At 39.4% G+C, this 21,266-nt stretch overlaps 2 non-coding genes across 2 annotated transcripts; both read right to left on the bottom strand.

Moving 5' to 3' along the window:
• Positions 1 to 19,505: 19,505 nt before the first annotated feature.
• TRNAL-UAG (transfer RNA leucine (anticodon UAG)) lies at positions 19,506 to 19,588 on the bottom strand. The gene has a single exon. It is a non-coding gene; the product is annotated as a tRNA-Leu (tRNA).
• Positions 19,589 to 21,068: 1,480 nt separating this feature from the next.
• TRNAL-UAG (transfer RNA leucine (anticodon UAG)) lies at positions 21,069 to 21,151 on the bottom strand. Its single transcript has one exon. It is a non-coding gene; the product is annotated as a tRNA-Leu (tRNA).
• Positions 21,152 to 21,266: the final 115 nt, after the last annotated feature.

Raw genomic sequence — 21,266 nt, 5'->3', positions numbered from 1 at the left:
CCATGTCACATTTCAAAAGCCCCTGCAGGGCCAAAACAGTGGGAGCCCCTAAAAGTGACCCCATGTGGGAAACTACACACCTTAAGGCACTAAAAAGTAGATTTTTTTTTTTCATTTTCACAAGGGATAAAGGAGAAAAAGCCGCCCAACATTTGAAAAACAATTTCTCACAACTAAGGCAATAACCCCACATGTGGTTATAAACTGCTATTTGCACACTCCAAAAATCTAAAGGGAAGGAGCTCATTTTGGTTTTTGGAGTGGAGATTTTACAAAATTAGTATTCTGACACATGTTGCATTGAGCTGAGGTTCCAGTATATTGGAAAGACCCAAATAATTACCCCATTTTAGAAACTACACTCCTGAAGAAATTAATCTAGAGGTATTGTCAGAATTTTAACCCCGCAAATCTTTTGCAGAAATTAGTGCACAGTGGATGTTGCACATTGAAAATTGCTATTTTTCCACTGATATGCCATTTCAGTGACCAATATGTTGTTCCCAGTTGTGCCACTGGAGACACACACCCCCATACATTATTAAGCGGGTTCTCCAGAATACAGTAATACCCCATATGTGGTCACAATCTGCTGTTTATGCACACTTTCAGGCTCAGAAGGACCGCCATTTGACTTTTGGAGCATAGATTTTGCTTGGTAGTAGTTTTGTTTTGGGTTTTACTGGTATTTCAGTTTATAATGTGGGGGAATATTTAATTTGTGCGGAGTACATCAGGGTATATGTATGCTGGGTGGAGTACATCAGGGTATATGTAATCTGTGCGGAGTACATCTGGGTATATGTATGCTGTGCGGAGTACATCAGGGTATATGTAAACTGGGCAAAGTACATCAGGGTATATGTAAGCTGGGTGGAGTACATCATGGTATATGTAAGCTGGGTGGAGTACATCAGGGTATATGTAAGCTTTGCGGAGTATATTAGGGTATATGTAAGCGGGGCGGAGTACATCAGGGTATATGTAAGCTGTGCGGAGTACACCAGGGTATATGTAAGCTGCGCGGAGCACATCAGGGTATACGTAAGCTGGGCGGAGTACATCAGTGTATATGTAAGCTGAGCGGAGTACATCAGGGTATATGTAAACTGGGCGGAGTACATCATGGTATATGTAAACTGGGGCGGAGTACATCAGGGCATAATAGGATGATGTAATAATGGGGTTAATAAATAACAAAATTAATAATCCATGGATTGGTGCGGTACGCTTTGAACCAATCCTTTATGCACAGGCCGGGTTTTTAGGGTATTATACAAAATATCTGTGCTCCAGTATTGCCTAATCTTTGACTTCTTCACTAGCACTATAAGCAGCACGAGACCCTAAAGTTTCCTCATCTCCGCTGCATCTACGGGGTCCACCTGTGGGGTCCAGCCAATGACGATGTGGGGTTTTTAGTGAAAAACTACTGGACATAAAAAATTTGTCTGGGCCGATATTTAGCATCATTTTGCTTGATTGCGTTCTGAGCATTATAACGTGTTATTTTTCCGTTGACGGAGCTGTGTGAGGGCTTGCTTTTTGTGGAACGAGTTGTAATATTTATTGGTTCCATTTTGAGGTACATGCAATTTTTTTTATCACTATTTATTCCATTTTCTGGGAGACGAGGAAACCAAAAAACAGCAATTCTAGCACGGTATTGTTTATTCTTTTTTACAGTGCTCACCATGCAGTATAAACAACATGTTAACTTAATTCTGTGGTTCGATACGATTACAGCGACACCAAATTTATATTGTTTTTTTACGTTTTACTACTTTCCCACAATAAAAATTATCTTTTCTAAAACAAAATCATGTTTTAGTGTCGCCATTTTCTAACTGCCATAACTTTTCATTTTTCAGTTGATGTCGCTGTGGCAGTGAATGTTTTTTTGTGTGACAAACTGTAGTTTTTGTGGGTGCCATCTTGGGCTACTTGTGACTTTTTGTTCACTTTTTCTTTCTGAGACAAGGTGACCAAAAAAAATTCTGTCATTGTTTTTTATTATTTTTTTTTATGGTGTTTACCATACGATAAAAATAGTGTGATATTGTTATAGTTCAGGCCGTTCCGAACGCAGCGATATGTATTATGTATATGTTTTCATTTTTTTCTAGTTATAAAGCACTTGATCAGGGAAACAGGGCAATTATTGTTTTTCTTAAATTAAAACATTTACATTTTTTGAACTTTTAAACTTTTTTTTTTATACTTACTTGGAGACTTGAAGATAAGTATCTACTGATCCTCGATACAATACATTGCACTACATTTTTCATGTGTCATTTTTCATCTGACAGTTAAGCCTACTAGGTCCTGCCTTGGTCCTGCCTTGAGCCTAATAGGCTTCCGTATCTCGCCGACCAGCAAGCCGTTACTAGGCTGCCTGGTTGCCATAGCAACTGTCGGCACCCACGAACGCTCGCGTGAGGGGGGTTGCCGGTGGGGTACAGAGGGAGCCTCCTCCCTCTGTCAACCACTTCAATGCGGCGGGCGTCATTGACTGCCGCATTGAAGGGGTTTAACAGCGGAGGTCGGCACTATCTGTGATCGCCGCCGTTGTAGCAGGATGTCAGCTGTATGTTACAGCTGACACCCGCTGAAGATGAAGCAAGCACAGCTTCTGTGCCCGCTTCATCTACAGGATGTGTCTAGTACGTTTAGTTTGGCTATGCAGTGTAAAATACTTTAGAGAACTGTGCGGCGTGCGCAGAAAATCTTCTGATTATTAGACATAATCAATTACAAATGCGTACAAATGTGTACAAATACAGTATTAGATTCAAGTTCAATACATAGATATGGTGCCAGAAATAAGCTCATCACATACATACATACATACATACATACAGTTAGGTCCAAAATTATTTAGACAGTGACACAATCTTCATGATTTGGCCTCTGCATGCCACCACATTGGATTTGAAATGAAACAACTGAGATGCAGTTTAAGTGTAGACTTTCTGGTTTAATTCAAGGGGTTGAACAAAAATATCCTGTGAAAAGTTTAGGAATTGCAGCCATTTTTCTACACAGCCTCCTCATTTCAGGGGCTCAAAAGTAATTGGACAAATTAACATTACCAAATAAAATGGTTTATTTTAATACTTTGTAGAGATTCCTTTGCAGGCAATGACTGCCTGGAGTCTGGAACCCATGGACATCCCCAAACGCTGGGTTTCCTCCTTTGTGAAGCTTTGACAGGCCTTTACTGCAGCTGTCTTCAGTTGTTGCTTGTTTGTGGGTCTTTCTGTCTTATGTTTTGTCTTAAGCAAGTGAAACACATGGTCGATTGGGTTGAGACCTGGTTATTGACTCGGCCATTGCAGAATGTTCCACTTCTTTGCCTTAAAAAACTCCTGGGTTGCTTTGGACTTTGTTTTGGGTCATTGTCCGTCTGTACTGTGAAGCGACGTCCAATCAACCTTGCTGCATTTGGTTGAATCTGAGCACAAACTATATCCCTGAACACTTCAGAATTTATCCGGCTGCTTCTGTCTTCAGTCACATCATCAATAAACACTAGTGACCCAGTGCCTTTGTATGCCCATGCCATCACACTGCCTCCACCATGTTTAACAAAGGATGGGGTGTGCATTGGATCATGAGCCGTTCCAAGCCTTTTCCATTCTTTCTTCCTCCCATCATCCTGGTACAGGTTGATCTTAGTTTCATCTGTCTAAAGACTGCTGTTCCAGAACTGGGCTGGCTTCTTTACATGTTGTTTGGCAAAGTCTAATCTGGCCTTTCTATTTTTGAGGCTGATTAATGGTTTGCACCTTGTGGTGAACCCTCTGTATTTGCTCTCATGAAGTCTTCTCTTCATGGTAGACATAGATACTGATACACCTACTTCCAGGAGAGTCTTCTTCACATGTTGTAATGAGGTTTTTCTTCACCATGGAAAGGATTCTGCGATCATCCACCACTGTTGTCTTCTGTGGACGTCCAGACCTTTTAGAGTTCACGAGATCACCACTGCGCTTTTTTTTTTCAAGAATGTACCAAACTGTTGATTTGGAAACTCCTAACATTTGTGCTATCTCTCTGATGGATTTCTTCATTTTTTTCAGCCTAACAATGGTCTGTTTCACTTCCTTTGACCTCATGTTGTGGGTTCACAGCAACAGCTTCCACATGCAAATGCCACACCTGGAATCAACTCCAGACATTTTACCTTCTTTATTGATGATGGATTAACGAGGGAATAGCCCATGCAGCCCATTAAATAGCTTTTGAGATAATTGTCCAATTACCTTTGGTCCTTTGAAAAAGAGGCAGCTACGTATTAAAGAGCTGTAATTCCTAAACCCTTCCTTAAATTAGGATGTGATTACCCTCAAATTAAAGCGAAGAATCTGTACTTTAAGCCCATATTGATTATATAACTGTATATTCAATATATTTTGTTAAACAGCTAAAATTCCAAAACTTGGGTCACTGTCTAAATAATTCTGGACCTAACTGTACATAAATATATCACCAGAACCAGGTACAGCACATAAATACAGAACCAGAACAAAGCTGAGTACATAAAAATAGCACAAAACCAAGCTCAGTACATATATACAGCACCAGAACAAAATTCAGCCCATAAATACAGCACCAGAACCAAGCTCAGTTGATAAATACAATACCAGAACTAAGCTCAGTACATAAATACAATACCAGAGCTAAGCTCAGTACATAATACATCACAAAAACCAAGTCCAGTACATAAATACAGTGCCAGAACCAAGCCCAGTACGTACAGTACCAGAACAAAGCACAGTACATATATACAGTTCAAGAACCAAGTTACAGTACATAAACACAGCACTAGTATAAAGCCTAGTACATAAATATAGTACCAGAACTGAGCTCAGTACACAAATACGGCAACAGAACCAAGCTCAGTACATATATACACCACCAGTACCGTGCTCAGTTCATAAATACAGTATAAGAACCAAGCTCAGTACATAAAAACAGCCCTAGAACCAAGATAAGTTCAAATACACAGCACCAAAGCAAAGCTCAGTACATATATACAGCACTAGAACAAAGCTCAGTACATAACTACATTACCAGAACAAAATTAAGCACATAAATATGGTGCCAGAACCAAGCTCAGTACATACATACAGTGCCAGAACCATGCCCAGTACTTAAATATGGTGTCATAACCAAGTTCAGTACATAAACACAGCACTAGTATAAAGCCTAGTACATAGATATAGTACCAGAACTGAGCTCAGTACACAAATACGGCAACAGAACCAAGTTCAGTACATAAAAACAGACCTAGAACCAAGATAAGTTCAAATACACAGCACCAGAGCAAAGCTCAGTACATATATACAGCATAGTTGGACAAAAGAGTCTCACAGGACACAAGAGTTTAAGGGTGGGATGCAAAAGATCTCAACCACCCGCAATATTTCAGAGATACAAACTCCAAACAATAATATATAAACTTGAGAAAAAGAGTCCAAAGATATCCAGTATTAAGAAAATACAAAATCTTTATTGATCAAACACATGAGAATCTAAAACACGTTATTTACTGGATCAAAAATGAATATACATTAAGTAAGAATTGAGTACAGGCAATATATGGCATAAATAAGAGTTAAGTACAAGCAATATATGGCATGAAAAATCACTCATTTGTTGTATCACATCTTAAGGATATACTCATATAGGTCGGCATATGTCAGGACAGAAAAAGGAGAAGAAAAAGTGAAGGGTTGAGAGTAACGATTATCATCTAGTGAACACAAGCAGTGCACTAGCTATGTGTAGGACCTGACAAGGCCGTTGTCATATGCTTACCCATATTCAGTAGCGTAGTAATATGACCCAGTGGATAAAGTGGCGCCACTTTATCCACTGGGTCATATTACTACGCTACTGAATATGGGTAAGCATATGACAACAGCCTTGTCAGGTCCTACACATAGCTAGTGCACTGCTTGTGTTCACTAGATGATAATCGTTACTCTCAACCCTTCACTTTTTCTTCTCCTTTTTCTGTCCTGACATATGCTGACCTATATGAGTATATCCTTAAGATGTGATACAACAACTGAGTGATTTTTCATGCCATATATTGCTTGTACTTAACTCTTATTTATGCCATATATTGCCTGTACTCAATTCTTACTTAATGTATATTCATTTTTGATCCAGTAAATAACGTGTTTTAGATTCTCATGTGTTTGATCAATAAAGATTTTGTATTTTCTTAATACTGGATATCTTTGGACTCTTTTTCTCAAGTTTATATATATATACAGCACTAGAACAAAGCTCAGTACATAACTACAATACCAGAACAAAATTCAGCACATAAATATGGTGCCAGAACCAAGCTCAGTACATACATACAGTGCCAGGACCATGCCCAGTACTTAAATATGGTGTCATAATCAAGCCCAGTACAATAATAAGGTGCGGGAACCAAGTTCAGTACATAAATACAGTGTCAGAAGCAAGCTCAGTACATAAATACAGCACCAGAACCAAGCTCGATACATAAATACAGCACCAGAACTACATCCAATACATAAATACAGTATCTGAACCAAGCCCAGTACGTACAGTACCAGAACCAAACACAGTACATATATACAGTTCAAGAACCAAGTTCAGTACATAAACATCACTAGTATAAAGCCTAGTACATAAATATAGTACCAGAACTGAGCTCAGTACACAAATACGCAGAACTACAGCCAATACATAAATATAGCAGCAGAACCAAGGCAAATACATAAATACAGCAGCAGCACCAAGGCAAGCACATAAAAACAGTGTCAGAACCAAGCCCAGTACATAAAAATGGCACCAGAACCAAGCTCAGTACATAAATATAGTACCAGAACCAAGCTAAGTTCATAAATACAGCACCAGAACCAAGCTCGGTACTCCTATACTGTGCTAGAACAAGCTCAGTACATAATTATAGCACCAGAACAAAGCTCAGTACATAACTACAGCACCAGAAAAAAGCACAGTATTTATATGCAAGATCAAAGTTGAGTACATAAATACAGTACAAGAACCAATCTCAGTACATATAGTACTAGAACCAAGATGGAAGAAGAAGGGGGAGGAATCCTCCAGCTCACCTGACACTATGGAGTGTGTCTCAGCAGCGCCCGGAATCTCGTGTCGGCACACGTTCAAAAGCACGGAAGGAGAGAAGGAAGTGTTGTTCCAGCGCTGCATGAAATTTTAAAATGGAAACGGGTTTCCAAGTTTAATGGTATTCAATTAAAAAATAGTCCAGAGGTATAGTCCTGATGTGAGGGTAAGCGGGCGGTAATGTCCTCAGAGCCTACGCGTTTCGGATGCTACTGCATCCTTAGTCTTGGCTGTAATGTCTGTTTTGAAAAGCGCGCGTTGTCTCATTTTTATCCTCGTCTCTGTGATACAGCTGATTGCTGAGTGCGTTCCACTGTTGTTAACCATTTGGAACGCAAACCGGAAGTGAAAATGGTAACTACCCCTTATGTTGTTTATATTTTCATTTGCGTACTATAAGCTGACAGCTGAGTCAGTATTGTGATTTGGGGTATAAGGTTGTATAGGTTCGACCTAACATGGGCTTATTTCACACTCCAGGTGATGTTTATCGTGTGGAGTGGAAACTTGATAGACGGAAGGTCTCGTCATTCACCCCTCCCCTGTGGCTCGGATGACTTCCTAATAGACAGTAATACATATGAAGTAGGTAAGTGTTATATATATTTGTTTAAATGGAATACTACTTGGTCATAATTATTTTGTGTTGTCATACACATGTTGAACATTTTTTCTTTAGATTTATAGAGTGGTATGTATTATGATGTCTGTAGGTGGTACGTTATTTGATAATTGCTGTAAGTGGGCAGTAATGATGTATACTGATAAACGGTGTTATTAGAGGGGTTTTCTCCATGCTCCCAGGAGACGGACGCGCACTTTTGGATAATGAGGAACTGACGTGGGAGGGAAGTGAGGGTAGGACAACAACTGGAGCAAAAATAATGTGTGGTATAAAACATAATTAATGAGTGTGACTAACGAAAAGGTGGTTTAAAAAATATGAACAGTGGTGTACATAGCAAAAAGCACATGTTATGTATGCACAGACTGTAAATATACAGGGAAGGGAGTCTTGGAGAACCATGGAGTTGGATCTTTCTTATAGTTAGATTATTATTATATTGTCTTTTAATATGATTTCGTTCTTGGGTTATTAATACTGAAACATTAGATCTCTTCTGAGATTGAGGCCATCTGGATATCTGGTTTTTAATCTATAAATCCAGTATGCCTCCCTGAGGTGGGTTTTATGTTTAAGGTCGCCTCCCCTTTTGGGGGGGTAGATTTTTTCGATAGCATAACAGCGTAAATTTTTGGTGTTACGGTTGTGTTTTACAATAAAATGTTTTGACACATTGGAGATGTTAGTGATATTGATATTTCTCACGTAACTGAGATGTTCGAGGATTCTTGTTTTTAATTTTCTGTTTGTACAGCCCACATATTTTAGTTGACATTCAGTACATTCAATAACGTAAATAACAGATTCACTGTTACAATTGATATAATTCTGGATACTGTATGTATCTGTTTGTGTGGAGTTACTAAATGTTTTGGTTGGATGGGCAAAAGAGCAAGTCTTGCATGGATGCTGCCCACATCTGTAAAAACCTTTTGTTTCTAGCCATGTTGTTTTAGTATTTTCGTTTGGTGTGAACAGTGACGGAGACAACACGCTGCCTAGAGAGGGTGCCTTTCTTGCCACAATACGACAACCTTCGGCCAGAATAGAGCGTAGACTATCGTCTTCTTGGAGGATAGGTAAGTTGTTGGTAACTAACTTTTTGATTTGCATAAACTGGTTACTTTGTTGCAAGATTAAAGTAGGTTGGTTGTCCTTAGATGGAATTTTGGAACTTTTTTTAGTATGTTTTTTACTGTATGCAAGTAAGTCGGTTCTGGGTATTTTGGTCATGATTTCACTTGCTCTATTTAGTGACCATGTGGGATACCCTCTTGCTCTAAGTCTGGTTTTGATTTCATTTTGTTCAACTTCAAATTGACTGTGGGAGGTGCAATTTCGTTTTGCACGATGCAACTCCCCCACTGGTATGGCCTTTATGGTCTGCATTAAATGATTACTTCTTGCATGAAGGATATTATTTGATGAGGTAGGTTTTCGGTGAGTCTGGGTAGAAATTATTTGCCCTTCTTTGCCTTTTAATTCAAGATCTAAAAATACGATGTTGGTGGGATCAAAGTTATAAGTGAATTTGAGGTTGCAGTGATTTTGGTTAAGGGTTTCTACAAAGGCAGGGATGATGTCAGTGTCCCCTTTCCAGATAAGTAAAATATCGTCAATATACCTTCCGTACCATTCAATGCAGTGGCCATATGTGTTATCGGTAGAAAAAATGTAGAACTGTTCCCACCAGGACATGACTAAATTGGCTATCGATGGAGAAAATTTGGCACCCATGGATACGCCCTTAAGTTGAAGATAGTATTTTGTGTCAAATTGGAAGTAGTTATTCGTCATTAAAAACATGAGTACTTCCAGAATGAATGTTTGGAAATTTTTTTCATACATGCTATGTTTGGTTAAGTGGTAGTCGAGGGCGGCATAAGCTATGTGATGAGGGATAGAGGTATATAAGGACACGACATCACATGTGAGCCATGTGTAGTTTTTTTCCCATCTTTTGTGACATAATGAATTAAGGACATTTTTGGTGTCCTTTAAAAATCCAGGAGCTGTTTGTGCTAATGGTTGCAGTAGTGTGTCTAGCCATTCTGACAATCGTTCCAAAATTGACCCAATGCCTGAGACAATTGGTCTCATTGGAGGTGGAAAAATTGGCTTGTGGGTCTTTGGGAGTGCATGAATAATTGGCGTAATGGGTTGATCAACAAGAATAAATTCAGCTTGTTTTTTATTTATAAAACCTCCTCGTTGACCGTCATTTAAGAGTTTGTTCATGCGATTTTTTATATTGTCTACTGGGTTCTTCTCTAACACCCTATAGGTTGTTTTGTCAGATAGCAGGTTGGTAATGGATTGTTTATAATCGTTCTTATTCATTACAGTGACACTGCCTCCTTTATCAGCCATTTTTATCACTATGTCTTTGTTGTCATGTAAGGACTTGACCGCTTGTTTGTGTTTGGTCGTCATATTGGTTGTTAGATGTTGAAATTTGAGGCTATCCGCCAAGTTTTGCAATTCTTTTTCCATTACCGTTTGGAAACGGTCCATTGAGTCTGTTCGTGAGTTCGTTGGATAGAACTTAGGGTTGGAGGTATGAAAATTCGGAGCTGTGGTCACCGTTTGATTATGAGTTTCTGTACGTAAGTGATCTAAACACGCTAGGGTGGTAAGTTCTTGAAAAGAGAATTGGTCTAGACTGGGCGGTGGGTGAGCTGGAAGGACAACTTCTTCAACAAAAATAGTAGGGGGAGATGAAGTTGGAACATCATCCGGAGGGATATTCTCCTGCGTGAGGAAATGTTTTTTCACAGTCAAATTTCGGATAAATTTATTAATGTCCAGTAATGTATTAAATAGGTTGAAGTTATTTTTTGGAGCAAAATTGAGGCCCAAGGATAGAACTTCAGTTTGTTCCGTGGTTAGAGTGAAGGAGGATAGGTTGGTAACATTCATTTCTAGTACTGTTGAAATTTCCGGGGGCGGAGGCAACGGTTGAAGTCCTGGTTTATTCGATTTGTGCTTCCTGCCCCCCCTCCTGCCTCGTTTTTTGACTGGTGACTTGAGTTTTGTGTTCTGTGGGCAGAGTGTGGGCGAGTCCTTGTGTTGTCATCTTCTGACAAGCCATCAGCGGAATCCGGTTCTGTGGAGCTGAAACTCACTCTGTTTGGTAAATCTCTGTATTGGTTGCGGTATTGGTTACGTTTTTTGAGGATGGGTCTCGGTCTTGTGTAATTTCTCGTTCTCTGGCTCCAATTGTAAATTTCATTATGTGTATAATCTCTTATGTCTCGCTGGAACTTGCTTTTTTTTGTTTCAGCAATGGATTGATCCAGTTTATCAATGGCAGTCGTTGTTCGATTTTGAAGAAGAGAAAAGGAAGGTGAGTCTGAAAAAACATCAATTGATTTTCTAATGTCCGTGATGTTGATGTCTAATTCAGATAGTTTGAGCTCCTCTTGTTTGGTAATTAGTTTCATCAAACTCATGGAACATGTGGAGAGGGTCTGGTTCCATTCCTTTTGAAATTCTTCGGTATAGATGAAAGTTGGAGTTTTCCTGAGGCGTAGACCTCTGGGTATCATATCTTTGGCAATATAATTCTTTAACGTTGTGAGGTCCCACCAGATCTTGGCCTGTTGTGCGAGGTGCTTTTCTAAGGTGTGAAACAAATCTTCCAACTCTTGGTTGTTTTCGGTATGATTGCCATGGTTGCCAAAAACTTTTTCAGCTAGTTCTGAGCGAGTGATTTGAACCCCAGGGGGCATGTTGGCAGATTGATGCATCATATTGTGACCAAGAATGTTCTCCAGGACACAGGTACAAAATATAGTGAATTTAAAAGCAATGTGATTCACAATATAAAACCAGCGTATTCGTTCCAATAATATATATAGTTTTTGTTAGTTGTTTAGACCCTTGTATTATTGAAGGTTATATATAGTCACGCTTAGGATGCACACATCTATTTTGAATCCTCCGGTGTTCTATGTTAGAACATGAGAGAGTACTATAGGGAGCTCGTAGGAAAAGCCGATGATTGTCACAAAAATGGAAGAAGAAGGGGGAGGAATCCTCCAGCTCACCTGACACTATGGAGTGTGTCTCAGCAGCGCCCGGAATCTCGTGTCGGCACACGTTCAAAAGCACGGAAGGAGAGAAGGAAGTGTTGTTCCAGCGCTGCATGAAATTTTAAAATGGAAACGGGTTTCCAAGTTTAATGGTATTCAATTAAAAAATAGTCCAGAGGTATAGTCCTGATGTGAGGGTAAGCGGGCGGTAATGTCCTCAGAGCCTACGCGTTTCGGATGCTACTGCATCCTTAGTCTTGGCTGTAATGTCTGTTTTGAAAAGCGCGCGTTGTCTCATTTTTATCCTCGTCTCTGTGATACAGCTGATTGCTGAGTGCGTTCCACTGTTGTTAACCATTTGGAACGCAAACCGGAAGTGAAAATGGTAACTACCCCTTATGTTGTTTATATTTTCATTTGCGTACTATAAGCTGACAGCTGAGTCAGTATTGTGATTTGGGGTATAAGGTTGTATAGGTTCGACCTAACATGGGCTTATTTCACACTCCAGGTGATGTTTATCGTGTGGAGTGGAAACTTGATAGACGGAAGGTCTCGTCATTCACCCCTCCCCTGTGGCTCGGATGACTTCCTAATAGACAGTAATACATATGAAGTAGGTAAGTGTTATATATATTTGTTTAAATGGAATACTACTTGGTCATAATTATTTTGTGTTGTCATACACATGTTGAACATTTTTTCTTTAGATTTATAGAGTGGTATGTATTATGATGTCTGTAGGTGGTACGTTATTTGATAATTGCTGTAAGTGGGCAGTAATGATGTATACTGATAAACGGTGTTATTAGAGGGGTTTTCTCCATGCTCCCAGGAGACGGACGCGCACTTTTGGATAATGAGGAACTGACGTGGGAGGGAAGTGAGGGTAGGACAACAACTGGAGCAAAAATAATGTGTGGTATAAAACATAATTAATGAGTGTGACTAACGAAAAGGTGGTTTAAAAAATATGAACAGTGGTGTACATAGCAAAAAGCACATGTTATGTATGCACAGACTGTAAATATACAGGGAAGGGAGTCTTGGAGAACCATGGAGTTGGATCTTTCTTATAGTTAGATTATTATTATATTGTCTTTTAATATGATTTCGTTCTTGGGTTATTAATACTGAAACATTAGATCTCTTCTGAGATTGAGGCCATCTGGATATCTGGTTTTTAATCTATAAATCCAGTATGCCTCCCTGAGGTGGGTTTTATGTTTAAGGTCGCCTCCCCTTTTGGGGGGGTAGATTTTTTCGATAGCATAACAGCGTAAATTTTTGGTGTTACGGTTGTGTTTTACAATAAAATGTTTTGACACATTGGAGATGTTAGTGATATTGATATTTCTCACGTAACTGAGATGTTCGAGGATTCTTGTTTTTAATTTTCTGTTTGTACAGCCCACATATTTTAGTTGACATTCAGTACATTCAATAACGTAAATAACAGATTCACTGTTACAATTGATATAATTCTGGATACTGTATGTATCTGTTTGTGCGGAGTTACTAAATGTTTTGGTTGGATGGGCAAAAGAGCAAGTCTTGCATGGATGCTGCCCACATCTGTAAAAACCTTTTGTTTCTAGCCATGTTGTTTTAATATTTTCGTTTGGTGTGAACAGTGACGGAGACAACACGCTGCCTAGAGAGGGTGCCTTTCTTGCCACAATACGACAACCTTCGGCCAGAATAGAGCGTAGACTATCGTCTTCTTGGAGGATAGGTAAGTTGTTGGTAACTAACTTTTTGATTTGCATAAACTGGTTACTTTGTTGCAAGATTAAAGTAGGTTGGTTGTCCTTAGATGGAATTTTGGAACTTTTTTTAGTATGTTTTTTACTGTATGCAAGTAAGTCGGTTCTGGGTATTTTGGTCATGATTTCACTTGCTCTATTTAGTGACCATGTGGGATACCCTCTTGCTCTAAGTCTGGTTTTGATTTCATTTTGTTCAACTTCAAATTGACTGTGGGAGGTGCAATTTCGTTTTGCACGATGCAACTCCCCCACTGGTATGGCCTTTATGGTCTGCATTAAATGATTACTTCTTGCATGAAGGATATTATTTGATGAGGTAGGTTTTCGGTGAGTCTGGGTAGAAATTATTTGCCCTTCTTTGCCTTTTAATTCAAGATCTAAAAATACGATGTTGGTGGGATCAAAGTTATAAGTGAATTTGAGGTTGCAGTGATTTTGGTTAAGGGTTTCTACAAAGGCAGGGATGATGTCAGTGTCCCCTTTCCAGACTATTTTTTAATTGAATACCATTAAACTTGGAAACCCGTTTCCATTTTAAAATTTCATGCAGCGCTGGAACAACACTTCCTTCTCTCCTTCCGTGCTTTTGAACGTGTGCCGACACGAGATTCCGGGCGCTGCTGAGACACACTCCATAGTGTCAGGTGAGCTGGAGGATTCCTCCCCCTTCTTCTTCCATTTTTGTGACAATCATCGGCTTTTCCTACGAGCTCCCTATAGTACTCTCTCATGTTCTAACATAGAACACCGGAGGATTCAAAATAGATGTGTGCATCCTAAGCGTGACTATATATAACCTTCAATAATACAAGGGTCTAAACAACTAACAAAAACTATATATATTATTGGAACGAATACGCTGGTTTTATATTGTGAATCACATTGCTTTTAAATTCACTATATTTTGTACCTGTGTCCTGGAGAACATTCTTGGTCACAATATGATGCATCAATCTGCCAACATGCCCCCTGGGGTTCAAATCACTCGCTCAGAACTAGCTGAAAAAGTTTTTGGCAACCATGGCAATCACACCGAAAACAACCAAGAGTTGGAAGATTTGTTTCACACCTTAGAAAAGCACCTCGCACAACAGGCCAAGATCTGGTGGGACCTCACAACGTTAAAGAATTATATCGCCAAAGATATGATACCCAGAGGTCTACGCCTCAGGAAAACTCCAACTTTCATCTATACCGAAGAATTTCAAAAGGAATGGAACCAGACCCTCTCCACATGTTCCATGAGTTTGATGAAACTAATTACCAAACAAGAGGAGCTCAAACTATCTGAATTAGACATCAACATCACGGACATTAGAAAATCAATTGATGTTTTTTCAGACTCACCTTCCTTTTCTCTTCTTCAAAATCGAACAACGACTGCCATTGATAAACTGGATCAATCCATTGCTGAAACAAAAAAAAGCAAGTTCCAGCGAGACATAAGAGATTATACACATAATGAAATTTACAATTGGAGCCAGAGAACGAGAAATTACACAAGACCGAGACCCATCCTCAAAAAACGTAACCAATACCGCAACCAATACAGAGATTTACCAAACAGAGTGAGTTTCAGCTCCACAGAACCGGATTCCGCTGATGGCTTGTCAGAAGATGACAACACAAGGACTCGCCCACACTCTGCCCACAGAACACAAAACTCAAGTCACCAGTCAAAAAACGAGGCAGGAGGGGGGGCAGGAAGCACAAATCGAATAAACCAGGACTTCAACCGTTGCCTCCGCCCCCGGAAATTTCAACAGTACTAGAAATGAATGTTACCAACCTATCCTCCTTCACTCTAACCACGGAACAAACTGAAGTTCTATCCTTGGGCCTCAATTTTGCTCCAAAAAATAACTTCAACCTATTTAATACATTACTGGACATTAATAAATTTATCCGAAATTTGACTGTGAAAAAACATTTCCTCACGCAGGAGAATATCCCTCCGGATGATGTTCCAACTTCATCTCCCCCTACTATTTTTGTTGAAGAAGTTGTCCTTCCAGCTCACCCACCGCCCAGTCTAGACCAATTCTCTTTTCAAGAACTTACCACCCTAGCGTGTTTAGATCACTTACGTACAGAAACTCATAATCAAACGGTGACCACAGCTCCGAATTTTCATACCTCCAACCCTAAGTTCTATCCAACGAACTCACGAACAGACTCAATGGACCGTTTCCAAACGGTAATGGAAAAAGAATTGCAAAACTTGGCGGATAGCCTCAAATTTCAACATCTAACAACCAATATGACGACCAAACACAAACAAGCGGTCAAGTCCTTACATGACAACAAAGACATAGTGATAAAAATGGCTGATAAAGGAGGCAGTGTCACTGTAATGAATAAGAACGATTATAAACAATCCATTACCAACCTGCTATCTGACAAAACAACCTATAGGGTGTTAGAGAAGAACCCAGTAGACAATATAAAAAATCGCATGAACAAACTCTTAAATGACGGTCAACGAGGAGGTTTTATAAATAAAAAACAAGCTGAATTTATTCTTGTTGATCAACCCATTACGCCAATTATTCATGCACTCCCAAAGACCCACAAGCCAATTTTTCCACCTCCAATGAGACCAATTGTCTCAGGCATTGGGTCAATTTTGGAACGATTGTCAGAATGGCTAGACACACTACTGCAACCATTAGCACAAACAGCTCCTGGATTTTTAAAGGACACCAAAAATGTCCTTAATTCATTATGTCACAAAAGATGGGAAAAAAACTACACATGGCTCACATGTGATGTCGTGTCCTTATATACCTCTATCCCTCATCACATAGCTTATGCCGCCCTCGACTACCACTTAACCAAACATAGCATGTATGAAAAAAATTTCCAAACATTCATTCTGGAAGTACTCATGTTTTTAATGACGAATAACTACTTCCAATTTGACACAAAATACTATCTTCAACTTAAGGGCGTATCCATGGGTGCCAAATTTTCTCCATCGATAGCCAATTTAGTCATGTCCTGGTGGGAACAGTTCTACATTTTTTCTACCGATAACACATATGGCCACTGCATTGAATGGTACGGAAGGTATATTGACGATATTTTACTTATCTGGAAAGGGGACACTGACATCATCCCTGCCTTTGTAGAAACCCTTAACCAAAATCACTGCAACCTCAAATTCACTTATAACTTTGATCCCACCAACATCGTATTTTTAGATCTTGAATTAAAAGGCAAAGAAGGGCAAATAATTTCTACCCAGACTCACCGAAAACCTACCTGATCAAATAATATCCTTCATGCAAGAAGTAATCATTTAATGCAGACCATAAAGGCCATACCAGTGGGGGAGTTGCATCGTGCAAAACGAAATTGCACCTCCCACAGTCAATTTGAAGTTGAACAAAATGAAATCAAAACCAGACTTAGAGCAAGAGGGTATCCCACATGGTCACTAAATAGAGCAAGTGAAATCATGACCAAAATACCCAGAACCGACTTACTTGCATACAGTAAAAAACATACTAAAAAAAGTTCCAAAATTCCATCTAAGGACAACCAACCTACTTTAATCTTGCAACAAAGTAACCAGTTTATGCAAATCAAAAAGTTAGTTACCAACAACTTACCTATCCTCCAAGAAGACGATAGTCTACGCTCTATTCTGGCCGAAGGTTGTCGTATTGTGGCAAGAAAGGCACCCTCTCTAGGCAGCGTGTTGTCTCCGTCACTGTTCACACCAAACGAAAATATTAAAACAACATGGCTAGAAACAAAAGGTTTTTACAGATGTGGGCAGCATCCATGCAAGACTTGCTCTTTTGCCCATCCAACCAAAACATTTAGTAACTCCACACAAACAGATACATACAGTATCCAGAATTATATCAATTGTAACAGTGAATCTGTTATTTACGTTATTGAATGTACTGAATGTCAACTAAAATATGTGGGCTGTACAAACAGAAAATTAAAAACAAGAATCCTCGAACATCTCAGTTACGTGAGAAATATCAATATCACTAACATCTCCAATGTGTCAAAACATTTTATTGTAAAACACAACCGTAACACCAAAAATTTACGCTGTTATGCTATCGAAAAAATCTACCCCCCCAAAAGGGGAGGCGACCTTAAACATAAAACCCACCTCAGGGAGGCATACTGGATTTATAGATTAAAAACCAGATATCCAGATGGCCTCAATCTCAGAAGAGATCTAATGTTTCAGTATTAATAACCCAAGAACGAAATCATATTAAAAGACAATATAATAATAATCTAACTATAAGAAAGATCCAACTCCATGGTTCTCCAAGACTCCCTTCCCTGTATATTTACAGTCTGTGCATACATAACATGTGCTTTTTGCTATGTACACCACTGTTCATATTTTTTAAACCACCTTTTCGTTAGTCACACTCATTAATTATGTTTTATACCACACATTATTTTTGCTCCAGTTGTTGTCCTACCCTCACTTCCCTCCCACGTCAGTTCCTCATTATCCAAAAGTGCGCGTCCGTCTCCTGGGAGCATGGAGAAAACCCCTCTAATAACACCGTTTATCAGTATACATCATTACTGCCCACTTACAGCAATTATCAAATAACGTACCACCTACAGACATCATAATACATACCACTCTATAAATCTAAAGAAAAAATGTTCAACATGTGTATGACAACACAAAATAATTATGACCAAGTAGTATTCCATTTAAACAAATATATATAACACTTACCTACTTCATATGTATTACTGTCTATTAGGAAGTCATCCGAGCCACAGGGGAGGGGTGAATGACGAGACCTTCCGTCTATCAAGTTTCCACTCCACACGATAAACATCACCTGGAGTGTGAAATAAGCCCATGTTAGGTCGAACCTATACAACCTTATACCCCAAATCACAATACTGACTCAGCTGTCAGCTTATAGTACGCAAATGAAAATATAAACAACATAAGGGGTAGTTACCATTTTCACTTCCGGTTTGCGTTCCAAATGGTTAACAACAGTGGAACGCACTCAGCAATCAGCTGTATCACAGAGACGAGGATAAAAATGAGACAACGCGCGCTTTTCAAAACAGACATTACAGCCAAGACTAAGGATGCAGTACTAGAACCAAGCTCAGTACATAAATACAGCACCAGAACAAAGCTCAGCACATAACTACAGCACCAGAACAGATCCCAATACATAAATACAGTACCAGAACAAAGTTTAGTACATACATACAGTGCCAGATCAAAATACAGCACTAGTACAAAACTTAGTACTTAAATACAGTACCAGAACAAAGCTGAATACACAAATATAGCACCAGAACAAAGCTCAGAACATATAAACAGTAGCAGAACCAAGCTCAGTACAAAAATGCAGCACCAGAACAAAGTTAAGTACATAAATACAGTACCAGAACAAAGCTCAGTACATAAGTACAGCACCAGAACGATGTTTAATACAGTACCACAACCAAGCTCAGTACATATCTACAGCACAAGAACTAAGGACTCCTCTGATCACTGTACTCAGCTGCATAGAAATTGGGCAACAGAATAGCTGCACTCTCACGCAATAGTACTGAATGCAGAATTGTCCCAGGTCTGGTGTTGAGTCTGTAGAAGTCTTTACAGGGAGTTGGCGAGGATTTTACCAGGATAGCGGAGGAGCTCAAGGAAAATGCGTCATTACTTTATGAGTGTTAGACCTGACATTATATCATGCTAAGAAAATATGAGTGTTCAAAAGTGGGATTTAAATCCACAAATTCAAGAGAGACCGGTCGGTCATCCTAACCTACACAAAAGTGCAATTTTTAAAGATTGGATGCCGAAACAGTTATCTGAAGAGTCTAATGTTTTGGGGCGTATACCGACATAGTTTTTTTTACTATTATTTCACTAACACTGACGGAATGACTGCGAAGTATGTTTAAGAAAAGAGGAGTTGTCAGAAGTGGGATTTGAACCCACGCCTCCAGGGGAGACTGCGACCTAAAGACAAAGCCTTAGACCACTCAGCCATTCTGACTTACAGAAAAGCTCTGCCTCTCCAGATTGGTAGCAAAAACAATCATGTTAAGAGTCGATTTTTTGGGGATGTTGAATTGAAAGATTAGAACTGTTTCTTGTCCATTTCCGTCTTGTATTTATTGGTTTATGATTACAGTGTTGCAAAAAGTAGTCCTTGAAGACCCTTTTACTTGCTTGATCTTGAAAATATAGAGAAATCCCCCTGGGAGGTACCCAAGAGTAAGGCAGTGGCGTAGGATTCTATATAACATTCACTCAAGTAAGCAGAGTGATATGAATTGTTTTTACATTGTTCACTTATATTTAGGGTCCTGTTAGAGATATGGGGATCATGAGAATTTAGAGTTGGTAGAGAATATGATCAAGGTTAAAAAAGTTGGCAGAAAGGAGTGTTGTGAAAGTCGTTGTACTAAAAAAAGGTATCTACTGCACCTGACTGTTGGGTGTGGAGCACTTCTCTTTATCAGAATTTAGATTAAGCCGCGTAACTGGTGGGTTCTGCAGGAGGTACTCAGGAGTAAGGCAGTGGCGTAGGATTCTCTATAACATTCACTCAAGTAAGCAGAGGGATATGAATTGTTTTACATTGTTCACTTATATTTAGGGTCCTGTTAGAGATATGGGGATCATGAGAATTTAGAGTTGGTAGAGAATATGATCAAGGTTAAAAAAGTTGGCAGAAACGAGTGTTGTGAAAGTCGTGGTACTAAAAAAGGTATCTACTGCACCTGACTGTTGGGTGTGGAGCACTTCTCTTTATCAGAATTTAGATTAAGCCGCGTAACTGGTGGGTTCTGCAGGTGTTCGTCAGGGATGGGGTTTCTCTGACAGCTTTACAAGTGCTAGAATTAATTTGGCTCCAAACTCCCACTAATACAAAGCCACATGTATATAAGTGGCTCGGGCTGGTCTCTTGGAGCTATGGAGTGCACAGTAGTGGAGCTAGGCCATGTTCTGTAGCCAGGCCCAGGATGTGGCCCCGTGTCTCGAATATTGCCACAACTTACACGGTTGCAGTGGGTAAATGTTATTAGCAAAAGGACTCCTCTCATCGCCGTACTCAGCTGCATAGAAATTGGGCAGCAGAATAGCTGCACTATCACTCAATAGTACTGAATGCAGAATTGTCCCAGGTCTGGTGTTGAGTTTGTAGAAGTCTTTACAGGGAGTTGGCGAGGATTTTACCAGGATAGCGGAGGAGCTCAAGAAAAATGCGTCATTACTTTATGAGTGTTAGACCTGACATTATATCATGCTAAGAAAATATGAGTGTTCAAAAGTGGGATTTAAATCCACAAATTCAAGAGAGACCGGTCGGTCATCCTAACCTACACAAAAGTGCAATTTTTAAAGATTGGATGCAGAAAAAGTTATCTGAAGAGTCTAATGTTTTGGGGCGTATACCGACATAGTTTTTTTACTATTATTTCACTAACACTGACTGAATGACTGCAAAGTATGTTTAAGAAAAGATGAGCTGTCAGAAGTGGGATTTGAACCCACGCCTCCAGGGGAGACTGCGACCTAAACGCAGCGCCTTAGACTACTTGGTCATCCTGACTTACAGAAAAGCTCTGCCTCTCCAGATTGGTAGCAAAAACAATCATGTTAAGAGTCGATTTTTTGGGGATTTGAATTGAAAGACTAGAACTGTTTCTTGTCCATTTCCATCTTGT

This window comes from Rhinoderma darwinii, chromosome 1 (assembly GCF_050947455.1).
Source record: "Rhinoderma darwinii isolate aRhiDar2 chromosome 1, aRhiDar2.hap1, whole genome shotgun sequence".
In the NCBI taxonomy this organism is placed as follows: Eukaryota; Metazoa; Chordata; class Amphibia; order Anura; family Rhinodermatidae; genus Rhinoderma; species Rhinoderma darwinii.
This window is presented reverse-complemented; position numbering and strand designations above follow the sequence as displayed.